This window comes from Tachyglossus aculeatus, chromosome X2 (assembly GCF_015852505.1).
Source record: "Tachyglossus aculeatus isolate mTacAcu1 chromosome X2, mTacAcu1.pri, whole genome shotgun sequence".
Lineage (NCBI taxonomy): Eukaryota > Metazoa > Chordata > Mammalia > Monotremata > Tachyglossidae > Tachyglossus > Tachyglossus aculeatus.
In genome coordinates this window covers 17,495,466-17,514,471 of record NC_052100.1, presented here as the reverse complement: position 1 = coordinate 17,514,471, position 19,006 = coordinate 17,495,466, and the positions used below count along the sequence as shown (strand labels likewise).

At 42.1% G+C, this 19,006-nt stretch overlaps 1 protein-coding gene and 1 non-coding gene across 2 annotated transcripts in view; one reads left to right on the top strand and one right to left on the bottom strand.

Moving 5' to 3' along the window:
• The window catches only part of WWOX (WW domain containing oxidoreductase), a 1,164,534-nt gene that overhangs the window by 708,941 nt on the left and 436,587 nt on the right, over positions 1-19,006 (bottom strand). The window lies entirely within an intron of this gene.
• LOC119949709 lies at positions 2,780-2,916 on the top strand. Its single transcript, XR_005457251.1, has one exon. It is a non-coding gene; the product is annotated as a small nucleolar RNA SNORA7 (small nucleolar RNA).

The window sequence follows — 19,006 nt, the reverse complement described above, 5'->3', positions numbered from 1 at the left end:
AAACTCACAGGAATCCTGGGGTATACAAAATGGTGGTCTGAAACCAATTCGATTACATCATGATCTTTGGCTTTGGAGCTCTGTTGGGGATGGCCTGTATCCTCCAAAGCATCCCTGGGCTAAACCAATCCTAGCCTAAGCTGGTTCAAATAATAATGATAACAACATGTGTTTAGTAACTATTATATGCCAAGCACTGTACTAGGCACTGGAGATAATGAGGTTGGATACAGTACCTGCCCCATGTGGGGCTTGCTCTCTAAGGAAGAGGGAGAAGGGGTATTGGATGCCCATTTTCCAATGGCCCCAAGAAGTGAAGTGATTTGCCCAAGATCAACTGCAAACAAGAGGCAGAGCAGGAATTAGAACCCACGTCCTCTGACCCCCAGGCCTATGCTCTTTTCACTAGGCCACGGTGCTTCATTTGGATGGAACCAGGCCACCCCAAGAACTCTGAGGAAAGATAGAGCTGATCAGCTCTTTGTTTCTGACTTCCTGGGACTGGTAGCCCGTTGTTGGGTAGGGACCGTCTCTTTATGCTGCCGACTTGTACTTCCCAAGCGCTTAGTACAGTGCTCTGCACACAGTAAGCTCTCAATAAATATGATTGAATGAATGAATGAATGGTATGTGAGCAATTAGGGGTTGTGTTTCTGTACACTGAGAAATGGACAGCAATTAACTTGAACCCAATCATCTCATGCTCTCCAGGAAAATGATTCATGCCACAGCCACCTATCCAGGGCATAAAAATACCAAAGAAATGTCATTTCTGTACCTAATTTCTTCTGGCTAACACCTTCCGGAAAACAAACAATTAATTAAACTCTTAAAGTTATTGACATTTAATCTGAACAGAAGGGCATGACAACACAGTTGTTTATAGGAAATATTGTGGAGTACAATACAGAGGCTTAAGACATTCCATTAGTTTCCAATACTCACCCAAGGCAAAAACATTATGAGTGTTCTAGTAATGGTTTGAATCATAATTCTCATTGAGTGAAGCCATGTTAACACATACCTTTCTGAACTACTTTATGGAGTTTTCCTCTCCAGCTCAGTATGACATCAAAACTGATTTTCATTGCACAGAATCACTACCCCATGTAGGAAGGAAGCCTTTCTCCAAATGAGTAATGAATTTTTTCTTGAACTCCCTCTGGCCACTAAAGGAATGGAAACCAGGGAACATCAGGTGGCTATTCCCCAGATCTAAAGTTATATCATCCCAACTGTAGTCCTGCAATTTCAACAGGTTCATATAAAATGAATATAGATCACTAGGTCCACCTACCACTCAATCGTATTTATTGAGCACTTATTGTGAGCAGAACACTCTACTAAGGTGCTTGGAAAAGTACAGAATAACAAAGTTGGTAGACATGTTCCCTGCCCACAAGGAGTTTACAGTCTAAAGGGGGAGAGAGACAAAACAATCATGGATATGTACATACGGGCTGTGGCACGGAGGTTGGGGTGAATATCGAGAATTTAAAGGGTACAAATACAAGTGCAAGGTCAACACAGAAGGGAGGGGGAGAAGGGGAAATGAGGGCTTAGTAGGGGAAGGCCTCTTGGAGGAGATGTGATTTTAATAAGGCTTTTAAAAGGTGGGGAGGGTGGTGGTCTGTCGGACATGAAGGAGGATGGAGTTCCAGGCCAGAGGCAAGACTTGGACAAGGGGTCGGTGGAAAGATAGATAGGATTAACGTATAGTGAGTAGGCTGGCATTAGAGAAGATAAGTGTCTGAGCTGGGTTGTAGTATGGTAGTTTGGGTATGGAGTCTAAATGAGGTATGATAACTTTAGAAAATTGGTGCGGGTCCAGAGATCTGTCTGTAGTGTGGCCTTGGGCAAGTCACTTAACTTCTCTGTGCCTCAGTTACTTCATCTGTAAAGTGAGGATTAAAACTGTCAGCCCTTTGTGAGACACAGTGTGGCCTAGGGGAAAGAACATGGGCCTGGGAGTCAGAGGACTTGGGTTCTAATCCTGGCTCCACCATTCTGCTGTGTGACCTTGGATAAGTCACTTTACTTCTCTGTGCCTCAGTTACTTCATCTGTAAAGTGAGGATTAAAACTGTCAGCCCTTTGTGAGACACAGTGTGGCCTAGGGGAAAGAATATGGGCCTGGGAGTCAGAGGACTTGGATTCTAACCCTGGCTCCACCACTCAGCTGTGTGACCTTGGGTAAGTCACTTTACTTCTCTGTGTCTCAGTTACTTCATCTGTAAAATGGGGATTGAGACTGCGAGCCTTATGTGGGACAGAGACAATGTCCAACTAAATCATCTTGTGTCTACCCCAGCACATAATACAGTGTCTGGAACATAGTAAGTGCTTAAATACCATAAAAATATTGGAGGTCTCTGTGGGTCGAACAGGACAGATTTATAGTGAAGGAGTGTGCGGGAGAGAAGTGAGGTGACGAAATTTTGGTCAGATAGAGGGATTTCAGAGATGGTGAGGGTAGAGGTGTAACTTTTCATTCCTTCAACAGCATACGGACTAAAATCCTTTAGCATAGCGGTCACTTCATGAAGTATTTTTCCTGGAATTAGGTTTGTTCCAAACCATCCCATCGTCAAGGCCTTTCTGAAATCACATCTCCTCCAGAAGATTAATCTTTCATTTCCACGTCCTATTTGCCCTCCCCCACTCCGCAACTGTGACCAAGTACTTGTGTCACCCAAGCACTCGGGCACTTGGGCACTCACACATCCCTCTCCTCACTGCCTCTAAGTCATTAGGTATAAATGATTGACTAAGTATGTATCCCCCTCTCAGGGTTGCACCTGGCGAGTTTCCAGTACTCTACCAGTCTCGACTACGGGAGGGAGAGTCAAGCAGAGGCATAGCCATTCCATTCTAGCTTGGGTGGTGGCTAGAGGGTGGAAGGCAATCTGCTACAAGTCAAAACTCACCTATGCTGGGCAGCAGCGGCATGGGAACGAGTCTAGGGCGGAGACTCAAGTTTACTGCGCGGAAGGAAGCAATGGTAAACCACTTACATATTTTTACCATGAAAACTCTGAGGATACAATCCCAGAATGATTGCCGATGGAGGTGGGGCCTTCTGGAAGAGACGTGTCCATGGCGTCCCTATGGGGCCAAGATGGCTCGGCAGCATAAAATAAGGCAAGTATGTATCATGTTGCTGAGTCCTAAATACTCAACTTCCAGTTTCCCAATATATAGTTGGAAAGTGGTCTTGATTTTCCTATGGCATTAAAAAATGGCAGGTTAATAGGTAGATCTCTTCAAATGAGTGAGCAGATCCTTAATAGATCTCATTAGTTTACATTAGTGAATAGTGTAGAATTGTGAATCAATTCCCAGAAGTCTTTCCAGGCTAACACATCTGTTCTTTCAATGAGAAAACAATAAAATCGTTGCTTTGGTAATTTTGTGATGCCTATCTCTTGTCTAGAAAATTTGCATGAGATGATTTTTTTAAACGCTAATTCATGTCACCAAAAACAAAAAAAAAACCCAACAACAACCACCACCTTCAAATGTAGGACAAAAGTGGCATTCAAATTAAAAAGGGGAGAAAAATGAATGAGTCATTCCCAGGTATATTATCATTCCAGACACAGAGGGATTTTATTTTCTACCAAATTTACTTTACTCAAACTCTTGCAGGCTCTCTCTCAGCTGTTCAGTTTCTAGGTAACTAAGAAGTTTAATAAACCTGTACAATGATAATTAAAAGCTATACAGAATTTATCTACTTAAGCTCCTGACTAGCCTCTTTTTCCTTTGTAGAAAAGCGATCCATGCTGACAGCCTGAATAAGGTTGGCAAAATAAGTGCAGTGAGGAGTACTAGTATAAAGTGGATTTGCTCTCAATAATGTATGAAGCCACATGCTGGGGAGAGGAATCCTCACAAAAGCAGTACCACAGCAATCTGTTCCTTTCATCTGCAGCCAGCATTTAAAGCGAAGGTGCTGCTCCTAATCAAAAACACAATCATTCATTTGTGAGCATATGTCCTTCACACGGCAGGCAGCACTTTTTCAAAACAGACCTGAACAAATGCACTGCTGGGCGACAAGTTCACCTACCCATTAAAGAAAGAACACAGTATATATTAATTTAGCAAGTTGTTGAATAATGTTTTGAAGTAGAATTTATGAAGTAGAAAAATCACATTGTGAAACCAAATGACTTTCAAACTAAATATGAGAAAAGAGGTTCAATCAATTACTGAATTTGATGAATGGTACAGGATGATCAGGTTCATAGTAAGTATTTATGCCCTCTGCCACCTCCCCCCACCCCATGACACTAACCACAAAAAAGAACCAATTAGCAGTAAAGAATAAAAATTGGAATCACACATAGTTCCAATTCAAAAGCCAACTAAAGGCAAATACCAAACATGATTCTACTTCAGAACAAATTTCCTCTTCCCTAAAATGCTTTTTGCATTAATGCTGCCCATTAATTAAATGTGATTTTTAAATCAGTAGACTGTACCCGAAAGTATGTTTTAGTTAAAATGTTTGTGTATTTCTCAAGAAAGCTAAATAATTTTTCTCTAATTTTAGCTGAAAGTGTGATCATCTTTTTTTCCAGATTACCTAAAGTGAGATAAAAGTCTGGTTTTCAAACCATTGTTCAGATAACCGTTAATGGACAATAAGGATTTTCTTTGCCATTTTTCAGACCTGTATAGGTCTGAGGTAATTCTACCCATCTGATAGATAGAATTTCTTGAAAAGTGATGGGAGAACCTCTATAGACAAAGAGCAAGCACTGTGTGAAATGGGCAAATAATCGTCAAGCATTATTAGACGTTCAATGATAAGTTTCAGTATCAGAAAATTTTAAAAAAGAAATGCCTTACCATATTTTATATACACGCAAAGAAATAAATTGAGCAATATGCTCAGTCAGATCTCCATTAAAGAAAATGCATTATCTCTGCTACCATACAGGAATGCTATTGTTTTCCAGTTCCCTAATTATTAAATTGTAATGTAAAACCCAACTGGCATGATTATCAGACTGCAAGTCAATTGTGGATAACACACAGATATAAATGCAGCTAATAAGTCTTACTGTAATGATTAATCAATTTATGAATACACTATTTAAACTAATAGTTCAGGTAGGGTATCTTAAACAAGTTTTAGAGTACATCGACCAATTCAAATACCAGCTAAAAAATCGATAGCAAACTGTAAGTAAACTCTGGGGAATAGGTGTACTTACCAAAAAAAAGGCCGTGAATAAAAAAGGTCTAATGGGCAGAAAGTTGCATGCGTACACACACACACACACACACACACACACACACACACACACACCCATGCACGCGTGCATACATTCCAATGGGATAGCAATTGTATTAACTGACCAAGATATTCCAAACCTATCCGAAAGGTAGGGTTTTAGTTTGTACATTTTTCTTCCTAATAATTTAGGCTTTTAGATGAAGAAGTAGTGTGTGTGTGTGTGTGTGTGTGTGTGTGTGTGTGTGTGTGTGTGTGTGTGTGTGTGTGTGGTGGGGGGAGGGGAAAGAACACATGAACCTTTAATAGAAATCCTCCAGTTTGACTGGATGTTAAATTGGTGTATGTTTAATTCATCTCACACTTTAAAATATTGAGTATTTCTAAAAGTAGTCATTAACAAGCAAAGTATTTTTATTGCTAACATTACTATAACCTTAATAAGATGTTCTCCTTAATACACTGACACCTCAGCTGATTAAAAAACTGTCACTGCAAATTCTGCCCACCGATCCCTTCAAGCATAGGGTCTCTCCAAGCAACATATTGGATGCTTTCATTTCATGTTGTAGCTCTCTTTTCCAATTAGGACTTTTAAAAATTAAGGCTAATTAATGTGAGCTTAATAAATAAACCAACATGGCCTTCACCATCTGCAAATATGTAATGTTTTATTGCAGTTCCGAGTGATGCTGCATTTTTTAAAAATTAATTAGTAAGCTTGCAGGAACAGCCACACATTATTGAGTAAGTAACAGCAGTTAAGTGAAACTGATGAAATATTGGTAAGCAATGCAGACCACAGTATAAGTATGTGAAGGGGGTCATAGGTTAATCCCTATTGATTTTCCAAGTATGCGTACAGCACCTCTGGGAAAGACCGGTTCTGTTGGCAATCAGCGAGCACAAATACATTATAAATCATACTGTCCACCTTTACTGATCAGTGTCACCTACTTCCTCTGCTAAAGACCATTAGAGAACTACAGAAAAGCCAGACATACAAACAGAAAGAAAAGCATGTATGCTTATTCTATGTCAGGAAAGGATTTAAATCAAGCCCTTTCCTGAAATCTTGGGACAGTCTTCCCTGGTGACAAGTGTATCCCTGGTATCGATATCTGTCAATAACTAAAAGACCCTTGGTTTGCACCGAGTGCTTGGGAAATCAGTCCATCAAAAATATGCATTGAGCACCAATTTTATGCATAGCTCTCCTTAAGCGCATGTGAGAGTGCAACAGAATAGGCAGATACGATCCCTGCTCTCAAGGAACTTATAATTTAGCTAGGACATGGGACGCGAAAACAAACAACAGATACGATAAAGTTGATAGAGTATAAATATTCATACACAAGTGCACTGCCAGGGCCGGAGAAGGAAGGTAAGTTACCAAGTGCTTACATGGTGCAGAAGTGCTGAACTGGCAGTTGAGGTAGAACAGACAGTGGGAAGATGAGAAAAGCCTACTGGAGGAGACACAATTTTAGTGGAGCTTTGAAGATGAGGAAAATGGTGGTCTGCCAGATGTGAACAGGGAGGGAGTTACAGCCGGGAGGTAGGAGTTGAATAGGAGGTTGGCGGAAGAGACTCTAAGGTGGTACAGTGAATAGATTAGTGTTAGAGGAGTGAAGTGGCTATGGTGGGTTGTAGTGGGCGAGGAGTGATGATGGGTAGGAAGAAGACAGCCGATTGAGGGCCTTAAGGCTGCTGCTTTCTGCTTGACGAGGAGAGAAATGGATAACCAATGGAGGCTTCTGAGGCCTGGAGAGATGTGTGCAGAACAACATTGGAGAAATAATGATCCCGACAGCAGGGCGAAGTATGGGCTGAAGCAGCATGGCCTAGTGTTAAAGAGAGTGGGCCTGGGAGTCAGAGGACGTAGGTTCTAATCCTGGCTCTGCCACTTGCCGGCTGTGAAACCTTGGGCAAGTCACTTCACTTCTCTGGGCCTCAGTTTCCTCAGTTGTAAAATGGGGATTCAATATCTGTCCTCCCTCTTACTTAGACTGAGTCCTATGTGAGCAGGGACCGCATCCACCCTGATTAACTTGTACCTGCCCCAGCTCCACAATACTGAGAAAGAGTCAGATGGAGTAAAGTCTGTTGGCAAGAAAAAGATCCCTGGTGATTCTGGAGAGTATGGTTTCAATGAAATAAAGGGGAAGGGAACCTGGACTGTAGAACATCAAGAGAGGAGTTGGAGGAGAGGAAGCGAAGGAAGTGGGTGTACAGAACTCACTGAAGGAGTTCAGACAGAAATGGGAGAAGGGAGAAGTGATGGTAGTGTAGCATCCAGAGAAAGGATTTTTTTTTAATCAGAGAGATGGGGGTGCTTCAAAGCAGAGGGGAGGGAGCTATCAGAGAGTGAGTGGTTGAGGATGGCAGCCAAGGAAGGAAGAAGAGTGGGCACAACACTTTTCAGAAGGTAAGAAGGGGTGGGATCAGAGGCACAGGCAGTTCTCTTGAAAGACAGAGGAGAAGGAAGAGAGGGTGAATGGTGGAAGGGAGAGATTTTGCAAAGTGTACACCTGATGGTTTTGGATTTTGTCAACAAAGCAGTTAGCAAGATTATCATAGGCAAGAGAGAGGTTGTTAGGGGCATTGGAGGTTTTGAGAGGGAGTTAAATATCTGTAATACTTGGTAGGAGTAATGGCCATGAGAGTTGATGAGGGAGAAGGAGTTTTGCTAAGCAGAAGAGGACACAGTTATAATAATAACAACGATGGTATGTATTAAACACTTTTTAAGTGTCAAGCATTAGGGTAAATACAAGCTAATCAGATCAGATATAATCCTTGTCCTACATGGGGCTCATGGTATAATAGGAAGGGAGAATGGGCATTTAATCAAACCATCTGGCCCAAGTTCCTTCACTTCTACTCACATTCCGTTATTGTGTTTATCATCTCTATCTTGTAATTTTTTTAAAGTGGCATTTGTTAAACACTTACTATGTACCGAGCACTGTACGATTTCTTTACGACCAACTATATATTCATATGAAACTACAAATTTCTTAACCAGTTATATCAGTTTAGGGTGATACACATTTCTCATGTGGAAGCATGAAAGGGGACAAGGGAAGCAGTGTGGCCTAGTGCACAGAGCAGGGGCCTGGGAGTCAGAAGGGTCTGGGCTCTAATTCCGGTGCCGCCACTGTCTGCAGTGCAACCTTGGGTGAGTCACTTCACTTCTCTTTGCCTCAGTTACCTCATCTGTAAAATGGGGGATTAAGACTATGAGCTTCACGTGGGACATGGACTGCGTCCAACCTGATTAGCTTGTATCTACCCCAGCGCTTAGGACAGTGCCTGACATGTAGTAAGCTCTTGACAAATAACATAAAAAAGGAGATTATACTGGAGAGGGGCTGTGGCTTTGAGAATTATTCATAACTTTCTAGTTTCCCCCCTTGACAGATCACAGCAAGCTATAAACTATATTCCTGACCTGTGGGGCAAGAAACATGCCTTCCGACTCTTGCAGTGTACTATTCCAAGCACATAGTACAGTGCTCTGCACATGGTAAGGACTCAAATACCACTGACTGATTAATTTCCAATGGTAAAGCTCATCTACCACTCAATTTTCAATGCTCAATTTATCCCCATTCAATCTACACATGATATCTCTAAAATTCAAATTGCCTGCTGTGTTAGAGATTTAAGAGAGACATGCAAGAGCATTTCATTGTTATAAGCACGTAACATTTTAAGGTTTTTCTAAACTGTTTTTCAATCATTAGTACATTCTTATAGCACCTTTGAGATATAAATATTATTATAAATATGACAGAAAACTAAAATTTGGATAAAAGGTGCCCTGAGATGGAGAGTTTTCAAGGCTACACTTCTGATTTTAAACTGTGAGTTCTGCTAGGGACAGGGACCATGTCTAATTCATGCCCGTGTATTCTTTTACAGCCCTTAGTATAGTGCTCTGCACAGAGTAAGCGCTTAATAAATACTATTAGCTACTACTCAGTTTTCCAGGCTCACAAATGCCTTTCCTATTCATTCATTAAATCATTCATTCAATCGTATTTATTGAGCGCTTACTTTGTTCCCTGCCCACAATGAGCTTACAGTCTAGAGAGGGGGAGACAGACATTAATATAAATAAATTACAGATATGTACTTAAGTGCTGTGGGTCTGGGAGCGGGGATGAACAAAGACAGCCAGTCAGGGTGACGCAGAAGGGAGCGGGAGAATAGGAAAGGGGGGCTGAGTCTGGGAAGGCCTCTTGGAAAAGATGTGCCTTCAATAAGGCTTTCAGGGTGGGGAGAGTAATCCAAAAAGCAGTGTCTAAAGGCAAACAGGGAACAAATTGACTCCTGAATTATATAGAGTACTCAATGCAATTTTGATAGTTGATTCTGCGGTAACATTTGTTTACGGTATTTGTTAAGTGCTCACTATGTGCCACGGGTAGACCCATGTTAATCAGGTTGGACACAGTCCATGTCCAATGTGGGGCTCACAGTCTTAATCTCCATTTTACAGATGAGGTAACTGAGGCACAGAGAAGTTGTGACTTGCCCAATGTCACAGAGCAGACAAACGTTGGAATTGGAATTAGAATCCAGGTCCTTCTGACTGACAGGCCCATGTTCTATCCACTAGGCCACAATGATTCTTTGGTTTTTGTTACACACTTTGGATTCAGTGCAATGAACTGTATGATGTGTCCATCAATATATCAATACAAGATATGATGTGCATATAGCGATAACTCTATTTATTCAGATGGTATTGACACCTGTCTACTTGTTTTGTTTTGTTGTCTGTCTCCCCCTTCTAGACTGTGAGCCCACTGTTGGGTAGGGACCGTCTCTATATGTTGCCGATTTGTACTTCCCAAGCGCTTAGTACAGTGCTCTGCACACAGTAAGTGCTCAATAAATACGATTGAATGAATGAATGAATGGAAGTATTAGGGGACATTCTTCCCATAAGGCAAGTGTGCTCTTGATATACTATTATCCAAATATGATGCAAGAGAATTTGGTGTAGGAAGAAATGGTTGGGCTCCTGGGTGTTGGATTGGTTAAGGTATGCTGTTGCTAAGATTCCCAGCCATTGCCTCAGCTGTACTGTACAATAGTACTTTGTGTTTCTTTGTGTTTTTGAACTTTATGGTATTTAATACAGCAAAATAACAATGCACAGCAAGGGCACCTAACATTCTGCTAGTACTGGAAAATACCATTATTGAAGAATTTGCATCAAAAAGATCAGTCATGATGGTATTTTCGAATCATCTATCCACTAGTCCAGTACTTACCTTGACTCAACAGTTACTATAATGCAATCTGTCCCTAAAGTAATAATAATAATAACAATAATAATGATTCTGGCATATGTTAAGTGTGTATTATGTGCCAAGCACTGCACTAACACTAGGGTTCTTCTTCAAAAGTCGTCGAGTCATTTCCGACCCAGAGGGACTCCACGGACACACCCTCTTCAGAACGTCTCATCTTCTGTCATGAAGTCATTCTGGAATGTAGATCCATTGAGTTTTCTTAGTAAAGATACGGAACCGGTTTACCACTGCCTTCTTCCGTGCAGTAAAAACTTGAGTCTCTGCCGTTGTCTTTGATCATGTTTTGATGACTTGACCAAAGCGACCTTTGACCATGCCGCTGCTGCCCAGCATAGGTGAATCGACTTTGTCTGACGCTTCATCTTAGACCACTGCATTCTGGGTAGCCCTATATGGCATAGCTCTAAGCTTCATCAGTGTACGCAAACTCTCCTGCTGCAATAAGGCATTGATTCCTAAGAGAATCTATCATCTCCTGGGGTAGATACAAGATAATCAGGTCAGACACAGGCCCTGTCCCACATGGGGCTCACAGTCTAAGTAGGAGGGAGAACAGGTATTGTTTTCCCATTTTACAGATGATGACACTGAGGCACAGAGAATCAATCAATCAATCAATCGTATTCATTGAGTGCTTACTGTGTGCAGAGCACTGTACTAAGTGCTTGGGAAGTACAAGTTGACAACATATAGAGACAGTCCCTACTCAACAGTGGGCTCACAGTCTAGAAAGGGGAGACAGAGAACAAAACCAAACATATTAACAAAATAAAATAATTAGAATAGATATGTACAAGTAAAACAAATAAATAGAGTAATAAATATGTACAAACATATATACATGTATACAGGTGCTGTGGGGAAGGGAAAGAGGTAAGATGGGGGGTGCGGGGGGCGAGAAGTTAAGTGACTTACCCAAGGTCACACAGCAGGCAAGTGGCAGAGCCAAGACTAGAACCCAGGTCCAGTGACTCCGAAGCCTGTGCTCATTCCACTAGGACACCATAACATATTTTCCTTTCTAGACCGAAAGTCCCTTGTGGGCAGAGACTGTCTACCAACTCTATTTTATTGTACTCTCCCAAGCACTTAGTACCATGCTCTGCATACAGTAACAGCTCAATAAATACTTTGGATTGATTGCATGAGGTTCATCAAAAACACAAATGTTGTGCTATGGCAGAAATGACTGCATCTTAGTATTTTAATACTGTCACACAATAAGGGTACTTTAGCTCTATAGATGTGTGCTGGGAAAAGAGAGAGCTAACAAAGGGTACTGTAAGGAGTCTACATATAGGAGATAGAGAGAGATGCGGGCCAGCATCCTGGAAAGAGCATGGGCCTGGGAGTCAGAGGACCTGGATTTCTGTACTTGCCTGCTGTGTGACCTTGAGCAAGTCACTTCACTTCTCTGTGCCTCTGTTTCCTCATCTGTAAAGGGTATTCACTCCCTGTTCACCCTCCTACTTAGACTGTGAGCCCCATGGGGGACAGCGATTGTGCCCAACTAGAGTGCATCACATCTAGCAGCATGGCGTAGTGGATAGAGCATGGGCAGGGGAGTCAGAAGGTCATGGGTTCTAATCCCAGCTCTGCCACTTGCCTGCTCTGTGACCCTGGGCAAGTCACTTCACTTCTCTGGGCCTCAGTTACCTCATCTGTAAAATGGGGATTAAGACTATGAGCCCCTGTGGGACAACCTGATCAGCTTGTAACCTCCCCAGCGCTTAGAACAGTGCTTTGCACATAGTAAGCGCTTAACAAATACCATTATTATTATTATTACCCCAGTGCTTAGTATAGTGTTTGGCATATACTGAACACCTGACCAATACCACAATTGTTATCATTCTTACTCTGCATTCCTGACAGCTAGATTCCCCAGCTTTTTTTTAAGGTACTTGTTAAGTACTTACTCTGTGCCAAGCACATACAAGCTAATCATGCTGGACGCAGTTTATGGCCCACCTGGGGCTCACAGTCTTAATCCCCATTTTCCAGATGCAGTACCTGAGGCCCAGAGAAGGTAAGTGACTTGCCCAAGGTCACACATCAGACAAGTGGCAGAGCTGGAATTAGAACCCAGGTCCTTCTGACTCCGAAGCCAGTGCTCTATCGACTAGGCCATGCTGCTTCTCTGGTCCTCCAACATCCCCCACACTGGGAGTCAGAAAAGTCATGGGGTCAGAGGAGTAGGGGAGTTGGAATCCCTCCCTCTTTCTGCTCAAGTCACTGCCTGAACAGGGAGGGCAAGGGGGATTCCAACTCCCTGGCTCACCTGACCTCCCAACTCTTGTGACCCCCCACCCCAAGTCTGGTATTGGGGAGTTGAAAAAACCTGGGCTTCTGAGGAACTAAAAAGCTGAAGAGTTTGAAGAGTCAAGGGTCAAAGATTAAGAGCACTATGTTAGTCGCAGGACACTGCTATAATAATGGAAAACAGCCACCCAAATAGTTGTGCTCAAGCTAGTCCAACCTAAGCTAGCTGTGAAAATCAGGTACAACCCGGCCCACCCACTTGGCTCCTCTAATGTTAACCTTCTCACTGTTCCTCCATCTCATCTATCTCATTGCAGACCCCTCGCCCACATCCTGCCTCTGGCCTGGAATGCCCTCCCTCTTCATATCCAACAGACAATTACTCTCCTTACCCTTCAAAGCCTTACTGAAGGCACAGCTCCTCCAAGAGGCCTTCCATAAGTCCTCCTTTCCTCTTCTCCCACTCCTTTCTGCATCACCCTGACTTCCTGCCTAGAAGGAGCATGGCATAGTGGATAGACCATGGGTCTGTGAGTCAGAAGGTCATGGGTTCTAATCCCGGCTCCACCACTTATCTGCCGCGTGACTGTGGGCAAGTCACTTCACTTCTCTGTGCTTCAGTTACCTCATCTGTAAAATGGGGATTGAGACTGTGAGTCCCAAGTGGGACAGGGACTGTGTCCAACCCAATTTGCTTTTATCCATCCCAGTGCTTAGTACAGTGCCTGGCACATAGTAAGTGCTTAACAAATACCATTAATTTTATTATTCTCCCTCCCCCCAGCCCCACAACACTTATGTACATATCTTCAATTTATTTATTTATATTAATGTCTGTCTTCCCCTCTATACGGTCAGCTCATTGTGGGCAGGGAATGTGTGTGTTTATTGCTATATGGTACTTTCCCAAGCACTTAGTACAATGTACTGCACACAGTGAGTTTTCAATAAATATGACTGACAATGAATAAATGAATGGTAAAGGAGGGAAAGACTCTGACATTTCTGAAGCAGAGAACTTCTCACCCCTTTGTATTGTTCCCAAACAGAAAGTTCTTTTGCAAAGGATGATGATGATGATGATGATGGTATTTGTTAAGCGCTTACTATGTGCCAAGCACTGTTCTAAGTGCCGGGGTTGATACAGGGTAATAAGGTTGTCTCACGTAGGGCTCACAGTCTTAATCCCCATTTTACAGATGAGCTAATAGGCCCAGAGAAGTTAAGTGACTTACCCAAAGTCACACAGCTGATAAGTGGCAGAGCCGGCATTAGAACCCATGACCTCTGACTCCCAAGCCTGGGCTCTTTCCGCTTAATCACCTGATGACAGCAGCTGAAACCCAGCCAATTACAGGGGGAGGGTTTGGACAGGGAGGAGAGAGCTGGCAAGATGGTCCATTTTATAAAGACTTCTCAGGATGAGTCTGAGCAGAGAGGATTTAGAAGAAGTCAGCATTTGAGGGCCTCACTGGGAGCAAGCAGGTGTTCACCAAGAAGATTGAGGGTTAAGCAAGGTGAGAGTGCAGGGCTTAAGAACCAGTTTGGTTTAAGGTCTGTTGCAGTGTAAAGGCATCAGTAAATAAGCTGCCTGTTCATAACTAGAGGTGTCTGTGTACTCTGTGTGCAATCCGCAAGTTCATAGAAACTAACCCTGGGAGAAGTGGAAGGTTTGAATGTCTCGAGCCTCATCTACCAGTCCTCAGGGAGGAGAACCAGCTAGCCGAACCCCATGACATTTCGGGTTTCACAATCTGGGGGCCGTGGGATGGTGGAAGCACATTTTGGGGGCAAATTCTAGACGCACTAGCAAAGACCCCTGGAAAAAATCCTGCACTCAGTCCTAAATAGCCAAGAGGGCTAGGACCCCGGGGACAACCTCAGGCAGCTGAACTCAAAAGCGGCTAACGTGAATGATTGAGATCACATAAGGGGCTTGTCTTGTCTTATGCCATTGAGTCGTTTCTGACCCATAGCGGCACCACGGACACGCTCTCCATTTGCCATCGTTCTGGTAGTGTATCCATAGAGTTTTCTCGGTAAAAACATGGGAGTGGTTTACCATCGCCTCCTTCCGCGCAGTAAACTCAAGTCTCCTCCCTCAATTCTCTCCCATGCTGCTGCTGCCCAGCATGGGTGAGTTTTGACTTGGAGCAGATTGCCTTCCACTCCTCAACCACTGTCCAAGCTAGGTACGGAATGGGTAGGCCTCTGCTTGATTCTCCCTCCCATACCCGAGACTGGTAAAGTACTGGAAACTCTCCAGGTGTGAACTTGAGAGGGGCTTGGGAGAGTACACACGGGGGCTAAAATTTGAAATTGTAAACACCACCACAAAATTAAGGCATTTTTAAAGCTGTTTTTAAAATCTCAGGTTGCATGTGCATATAAACACATGACTATAAGAAGACTTGTGCAAACCTGAGTGTTTATGTACATAGAGAAAGAGTTATCCTTTGCTTTTGGAGATTACTGACAGTTCAGTCTTATAAAGGGGAGGAGATATGGCTGAAAAGACCAATGCATGGCCAGAAATCCACTCCCCATTGTGCACCTGTAAAGCTTGTCCTTTGCTGCACTGATGCATTTGACACTTGCAGCACCTGTCACTGTTTTCATAATTGCCTGAGTGCAACTATGGTTAGGAAGACTGATGTGCCATGAATAATCACTTCCCTACAGAATATATGGGAACATGGTTCATTCTGTGGCTGGCACCATTTTCAATCCTGCATCTTGGTTTCTTGAAATCTCCACTCCAAGTGTCACCCCATTTCTATTTATTCTGATAACCTGACACCTGTCCACATTCATTCATTCATTCAATCGTATTTATTGAGTGCTTACTGTGTGCAGAGCACTGTACTAAGCGCTTGGGAAGTACAAGTTGGCAACATATAGGGACAGTCCCTACCCAACAGCGGCTCACGGTCTAGAAGGCGGGCTCACAGTCTAGAATAGTAATAATAATAATGGCATTTGTTAAGCGCTTACTATGTGCAAAGCACTGTTCTAAGCACTAGGGGGATACAGGGTAATCAGGTTGTCCCACGGAGGGCTCACACTCTTAATCCCCATTTTACAGATGAGGAAACTGAGGCCCAGAGAAGTTGACTTGCCCTTTTGTTTTGTTGTCTCCCCCTTCTAGATTGTGAGCCCGCTGTTGGGTAGGGACCGTCTCTATATGTTGCCAACTTGTACTTCCCAAGCGCTTAGTACAGTGCTCTGCACACAGTAAGCGCTCAATAATACGATTGAATGAATGAATGAATGAACACCAAGCCGCTGCTTCATTTTTTTGCTTTCAATGGATAACTGTTGGCTCTTTTTTGGAAGATGAAAATGTTGCTGCCACTTCTTTCCTTCTAAAGACAAGCCAGTCCCTGCCACAACTGTTGTGTCTTAAAAAGGCAGTTGGCTTCCCTGTCCTATGAGAGAGAGAATGTCCAAAGAGAAAGAGAATGAGGTGGAGGTTTTCACTGGCACATGTTTGTGACCGCTGACGTGGCTTCCTGGGCTGGGATGCTCAATCAAACAATCGATCAAACATTTATTGAGTGCTTACTGTGTGCAGAGGACTGTGCTAAGGTCTTGGAAGTGTACAGTATAACAGAGATGGTAGACACGTTCTCTGCCCAAAACGATCTTAAAGTCTAGAGGGGGAGATTGACATTAATATAGATATATTATGGGCACGTACATAAGTGCTGCGGGGCTGAGGGAGGGGTGAATATAGGGTTCAAATCCAAGTGCAAGGGTGACGCAGGTGGGAGTGGGAGAAGAGGAAATGAAAGCTTAGTCAGGGAAGGCCTCTTGGAGGAGATGTGCCTTCAATACATTTTTGAAGGTGGGCAGAGTGATCATCCATCAGATATGAAGAGGGAGGGCATTCCAAGCCAGAGGCAGGACATGGGTGAGAGGTCATTGGCTAGATAGATGAGCTAGACGTTCAACAAGCAGGTTGACATTAGGGGAGCAAAGTGTGCAGGCTGGGTTGTAGCAGGAAAGCAGAGAGGTAAGGTAGGAGGGGGCAAGATGATTGAGTGCTTTATAGCCAATGGTAAGGAGTTTCTTTTTGATGCAGAGGTGGATGGGCAACCCCTGGGAGACATGGACTGAACATTTTTGGAGAAAAATGATCTGGGCAGCAGAGGGAAATATGGACTGGAGCAGAGAGAGGCAGGAGGCAGGGAGCTCAGCAAGGAGGCTAATGCAGTAATCGAGACGGGATAGGATAAATGCTTGGATTAATGTGGTAACAGTTTGGATGGGAAGCAAAGGTTGGGTTTTAGCAATGCTAGTTAGCAGCATTCCAGCCCCGGGGGGAAAAGGGTTGAGGAATCCTTCTCCCTTGCCAAGGTGAAGTCATCCATCAGTGGCATTTACTGAGCACTTACTGTACGCTAAGTGCTTGGGAGGGTCCAATCCACCAGAACCGGCAACCATGCTCCCTTGCCCACAAGGAGTTTACAACCTAGTGGCCATGTCTTCAACCATTTCTTCTTCCCAAGTAGAGAAGAGGCTGCATTTTCTTGCAATGTATCTGCCATACTGGCAGTTCAAAAGAGTATTCTCATTGAAAAATATAATTTGAAAGCATTTTCAGCTGTCTAGGAAGACTGATTCGCTGGGTTTGTTATCTACATTAATAAGCTATAAAAAGAATGAAATGGGCCATAAATACAGTATTTTTGTAACAGCTTTTACTAAAAATGCAACTATTGTGTTTATCATTTATATCCTTGTATACAACCTCAAAACCCATTACACTTTAAACTGTACATAACTTGTGTTTTTCATTTTGTACCATGCTACAAACAGTTTTACAACTCAGTTAATATATTCCATATTTTGTGTTCTTATTGATTATGAATATTTCTTTAGGGGATTTTATTGCTTTTAAAATAACAAATGTTAGATAATATGAAAAATAGAAAAACCTATTGCGGATTTTATATTTTTCTTTCTCATGGTAATCCCAAAACATAAATTTCAGCTAGAATAGTTCTAGAATATCATTTTTCCTCTTTTAAATTCCAAAGTAATAAAAGAGAAATAGCTACTAATACAAGATACTGCATATCATGAGAATCCAATTTTTCAAATGAAATCACTTTTACAATCTGTTTAGCTGACTCTACCAGTGCTTCATGCTACAATTAAAAATGAAAATACCAAAAGATTATCCACATATAAAATGATGCTTTAACACTGGGAATATATTATCTTTCCTAATTGCCATAGCAGTTTATAGGCTAAAATATGATTTGAATATAGGATATGATTTCACTATTAATTATCAAATTGAAAAAATAAAATCTTGCATTATAAATTCTCTCTTGGAAATTAGTTTTATTATTTTTCCATAATCCTATCACACAAGCAGTAAGTGCATTACAGCATGAACACTTTAATTTTTCCAGTTAGTTTTAAGCAAGCCCAGAGGTGAGGTTTAATAAGGATCAATGGCACTTTATCTGGGACAGGACCACTTCACAGCATGCAAATTACACAGTAACACTTTAAAAAAAGAAATAGATTTAATTAAAAAAAAAGTAGAACCACAGGCTCTGGAAATTCAATTAAAGGATTTATGCAAAGGTTTGCTAGGTTTTTATATGCAGTTACTGCTTATATAATGAGCTTTTCATATTAAAAATCAATAGGTAATCTAGAGTAGAAGATCATCCCCTTAAATACATTTTTGAAATCAATTTGAAAAATAGTCCATCAACTACTGTGACTACTCTTGCTGCTTCGATTAGGCTAAGAGCAATATTTAGATTGTGAAACGTGCTATGGAATATCTATGCTTGGATTTTGCTTTCAAGTGTTCTTAGACATTTCAGTGCTCAAGATAATCATACAGTAATTCAAGATTGTATACAATGTATAAATAATTAATTTAATTACTAGCAAGAGCCTACAGTTCTGAAATGCAATAATACCTGACATACCTACTAGCACAACCTGACCACATTTTTTAGTTAAATTTTAAATTCAACTTTTTCCTCCATAGGCATTTCCTATCTTGTTCAATTGCCCGTTGTCTGTCCACTATCTCACACTCTGAGACATGAATTTCAACTGATATCTCATCGAAGTATAAGGAAACACACTTCATAACTCCATCTTCTATCAATTATCCAATGAAAATATGGAAACTGGAA